The 5,200-nt window shown below is 33.2% G+C and overlaps 1 pseudogene; it reads right to left on the reverse strand.

The window, feature by feature from the left end:
- Positions 1-3,453: 3,453 nt before the first annotated feature.
- Positions 3,454-4,172, reverse strand: LOC117079055 (annotated as a pseudogene).
- Positions 4,173-5,200: the final 1,028 nt, after the last annotated feature.

The following is a 5,200-nucleotide window of genomic DNA, read 5'->3' on the forward strand; positions in this document are numbered from 1 at the left end:
AAAAAAAAAAAAAACCCAGTAACAACAAAAAACTGAGTTCCAAAGGGAGACAGGAAGAGCAAAAGCAAAGATCACTTTTCAATCATTTGCATGAACATCACATAGCAACTTGCAGTGATACCAATGACAAAAACGTGTTTATTAGGAGGTTTAAAAAAGGTAATGAGATTTCTTGGCTATTTAAAATGTTTATGAGAAACTGAAGCCCTGAAAATACCTTAGTGGACAGGAACAATAAGCTAATTATTGGAAGGTGACATTTAATAGGGATAATGTGATTTTAAAAATATGAAGGGACAGTATAAGGACATAGTATTTTAATAGAAACATCTATTTAATTTTCTTAAGCTGGTAGGAAACACAGGATGTGATAGTAATGTAATAGCCAGATGCTAATTACAACCTAATTTTAATGAATAGCATCATATAGAGAATATTCCTTAAAAAATGTGGGGAGTGTGGCACTCTGGGCTGTTCCTTCTATACCTGAATATAAAATACAATTCTGGAGGCAGTTACAAGAAGGGCACATTTAAGCTGAAACATTTCCAGAAGAGAATAAACCTGAGAATGAAAAGTCTGACACTGTGCCAGTTCTGAAATCAGAACTGTGTGTCTTGTGGAGATAAACATATAGGGAATGTGATAGCCGTCTTAAAATATCTACAGAATATCAGATAAAGAACATTTAGACCTGATCCATGTAGTCTCAAGGGACAGTTCTCAGACCAAAGTGAAAATTTTTGGTTCAATTTAAACTCAATACTTTTCTAATAACTAGAGATTTGAGGAAGTAGAATAGACTACATCAATGGGAAGTGGATGATCCATCACAAGATTGTCCCTGCACAAACTAAGAATTTATTTCCAGAAACACTTTCAGAGAAGACTTAGGGCTAATCCTCAGATGTCCTCTAAGCTTCCTTGACCAATCCCTCCTATATTAGTACTGAGTAAAGCACGAATGCTACACTAACATATGGCATTCTTATTCTTTCTTTTTCTTTTTGATATTCTATTTCTTAGAGTTTGTAACATTATTTTAACTAGTATACTAGAAATAGAATTTTGCACATTTTATTTAGCCAATAAAACTGAAGTATATTTTGTTTATTACTGGTGTTAGGGCGTATGGTAAAGAACATATAGCATTGAACTCAGGACTTCAAATACAATTCTGTAAGCATAACAAGAATTATCTTCACAGTTATCTGAAGGATTTCCTTCTTTATCTGATATGAGAGTAACTAAGACTGACAATTCGGATAACCCATGGACACACCCAAAATTATGGGAAAAATGAAGCCCTAAAACTTAGGAATACATTTTGGGACCAGTAGGATAGGGGTTTTATCTATTTTGTTTGAGTAGGTACAGCTATAAAACACTAGCTTATATTAGGTCAATGCTTCCACCAAGAAAACAATTTGAAATCTAGAAAACATGCATACAACCCTCACAACATCACAACCAACAACAACAAACAACATATAAGCTGTTTTAAGGCAGTGAAAAGAAACAATGGTATTTAAGTGGCCAGGACCCCAGGAAGAAGGGAAATACATCATGGCAAGTCCCAAATTGTCTGACACTTTCCCATCCAAGCATTTTCAACCAAGCGGAAAAACAGCGGCTCAGTGATTTCTGCAGTCTCATAAGGCTGAGTAGGCAAAAATTGAAGTTTAGGGTTACCAAGGCAGCCATCACATTAAAAGTCAAGATCCAACAGAGAGTAATCTGTAGAAGTAGAAGTCTGATATTTTGTGCATTTTGTTTCCCCTCAAAGCATTCTGCTGATCCCTAAAGTGTGCACCAGATGTTAAAAACTTAAGCAGAAATTGATGTATAAAAGTCTAAAAAATAAATCAGGGACTTCAGTAGTCCCAAATGGATGAAGAGACAAAAATTGGAGCTTATTGCCTTTCAAAGAAAATAGGCACTGGTAATCAAACCTAGACTTTCAATTGATTGGTACTCTAAGGACCACACTCTGTAAGTAAGAACAAACAAAAATAGAGAAGCCTTAAAAAATAAACGACAACCAAACTGAAGCATAGTCTTTAATCAACTCAATCTCTGACTGAATTAAGGTGATTTTTTTAAATCAATGTAACTGTTTTCCAAAGAAACCTAAATCTCCTCTAAATAAGATTGGCATCATTCAAAGGCTAAATTGCTTTTTTTTAATGCACAATGTCTGAAATTTTATTTTAAAACACACAAGCTGTGCTAAGAGAGAAGACCAAATAGATGAAAATCAAGATGAAAAAAACCAAAAAACGTAAAACCAAAATCGATCTACAGGCTATTCAGATACTAGCATATTAGACTCTATGCAAATGTGATATCAATATATTAATGGATAAAATGATAAAGGTACAGTGAAAAGTATGATTCAAGCATTATAAAAATAGAAGACAAGGTGGAAAGTTATACCTGAAAAGTATAATCCACAAAGAAGAATTAAATAGGAATATTAGAACTGAAAAACATCATAAATGAAGTTAAGAAATCAATAAAATGTTTAACAGCATTCTAATTAGATAGCAGTTGGAAAAATCCAAACTAAATCAGGGGGAGTAAAAGAGGTACAAATACAGAACTGTGCATCAGAACCAAGTAAAACAAAATTATTTTTACCATGTGTGTAATTTGTATTCAGAAAAATCAAAACAATATTTGAAAATATAGTGACCACAACTTTTCCAAGCTAAAAAACATTAAGCCACAGATGAAAGAAGCTCTATGTCCTGCATAAAAAGATAAATAAAATTAAAATCACACATAGTAATATCATTCAAAAGCTTCTGAAAGATCAACAATTGGAAGGAAGAAAGAAAATAAAGATAAGAAAGGAAAGGGTCACATTCTATAAGTAAGAACAAACAAAAATAGAGAAGCCTTAAAAAATCAACAACAACAGAACTGAAGCACAGTCTCTAATCAACTCAATCTCTGACTGGATTAAGGTGATTTTACCTTCAAAGGAGAAATAACACTGACAGTGGACTTTTAAACAAAAATGACTGTGGCCAGAAGAAAATGGAATGATATATCTAAAGAGGTGAAGACAAATAAAATAACCCAGAAAAAAATACTTGTCATAAGAAAAGCTAAATAAAGACATTTTCAAGTGAATAAAAACTGTGCTAATTCATGTGAAACTTGTGAGGTTCAGGTAAAATAATGTCTACAGGAAATTTTATACCTTAAATGCATATGTTAGAAAGTAAGAACAATTTTTTAAATCTCTATTTTTACACTTGTTTATGTATTTCTAGAAGTTTTTATTCACAGAACAAATGACACCTTCATATGACAAGGCACTGCCAGCCTAATTGCTGTATTTCTGATCACTAACAAAGTCCTCTCTTGTTAGATGGATATCCCTTTGGGAAACTACTAAAAATGTGGGCTCAATTGCTGAATTGTCTTTGGAGTAGATTAAATTTGTTACAACTGTATTGTGATGTGCTTTACTGATGTATTAGCTGGAGTGTGTGCACTGGGAGGAATCTGTATTCTAATATAGCTTCTTTGTGGCCTGTGGCTTGGGTCATAAGTTGAAGATGGTGGCTGACATGGCTCGGTGGACAGATAGGTTGCTTCAGCATCTTCATTTTCTACAATATTGTTGTCTTCTTCAATTCCAACAGATACTAGTTGAGGCAGCTCCCTATTCTTTAAACCAATATGAGTATATTTTGCCTTTCACCTTACATACTTTCTGTGTTTCACATTTTCATCAATGAGTTGTCCAAATATTATTATGACATCTATTTAAAACTGTGGCATATAACAGGGGCTTGATCATCTTGTGAAATCACCCAGCATGATCTTCATTGTCTGAATATAAAAACATTTTCTAAGTACAATTCTCCAAATGGGCAGGACCAAGTATTTTCTTGCCTAATAGCTTCATTATCACCCAGCTGTTTCATAAGCATTTCTAACTGATCCTTTAGCTTTGATAAAAATGTACAACACTCAGGAGTTTTACTATCAGTCTTCATTTTGGTTTGCATTGCATAGAAATAACAGCAAGAGAGCACCACAGGGTCCTGTTTGTCATGCTCCTGAGCTGTTCTCATATGATGCTGTATGCTCTTAAACTGGGGAGGAAGTGGGGAAAGTAGAGCAATCATGAAGATCTCTATTCCAGAAGTTACCATTTCCTCTGCAGATCACATTTTTATGAATAAAAATAAAAATAAGTTATTGGAATGAATAAGTGATATAGCAAAGATTCTGAATTCAGCCAATATAAAGATCCATTTTACTTTTATATACTGACAGTTAGAAAATGTGATTAAGAAAAGATACCTTTACTATGACATGATACATGAAATTTAAGATATGTAGTCCAAAAATTACAAAATGTTTTGGAAACATTAGAAATAAATGTAAGACCTTAAACTATATTATCAACATGGATGGAAAATAATATATTAAAGGCATTACTTTTCCTCAAATTGTTCTATTGATCAATGGAAATCATAGGGGCAATTTGATAGGTTGATCCTACAATGCATATGGAAGTGAATGCTCTAAGAGTAGCCAAGATGATTTGAAGACAAAGAATCAGATTAGAAACACTGCACATCTAAACATCAAGAAGTGCCAGTGACTGATACAAGTTGATATTATGAAAAGATACACAAATACACGAATGGAGGTGACTAGAGCAATAGTTGACAAACCATGACCTGTGATCTGGATTCTGCTTTTGTAAATAAAGTTTTATTGGAATGGAACTATAACCATTCATTGACATATTGTCTGTGGTTGCTTTTTCATTACAATGGATAAGTTGAGTAGTTGTGACAGAGAACATATCATGCACACTGCTTGAAATATTTAATATATGTTCCTTCAGAAAGTTTGCCTGCCATGGGCTAGAGAGTTTAAAAACATACTTGAGTACATGTTACCACTTGGCCTATGACAAACGTAACACTGCCTGTGAGGAAAGTAAGATCTTTTCAATAAATTGTACCAGGTCAGACAGAAATGCTTAGAGAAAATGTAACTCTTGACTCACTCTTCACATCACATTCAAAAACTAATTCCAAGATTAGTTCAGATACAAATGTAAAAGGTCAAATTTATGTAATAAATTTATAAATTAATGAGATCAGAATATATTTACAACCTTGTGGTAAACAAAGAGTTCTTAAAAAAGGAAACACTGAGAAGGAGC

Source organism: Trachypithecus francoisi, unplaced genomic scaffold (genome assembly GCF_009764315.1).
Source record: "Trachypithecus francoisi isolate TF-2019V2 unplaced genomic scaffold, Tfra_2.0 Lachesis_group7, whole genome shotgun sequence".
In the NCBI taxonomy this organism is placed as follows: domain Eukaryota; kingdom Metazoa; phylum Chordata; class Mammalia; order Primates; family Cercopithecidae; genus Trachypithecus; species Trachypithecus francoisi.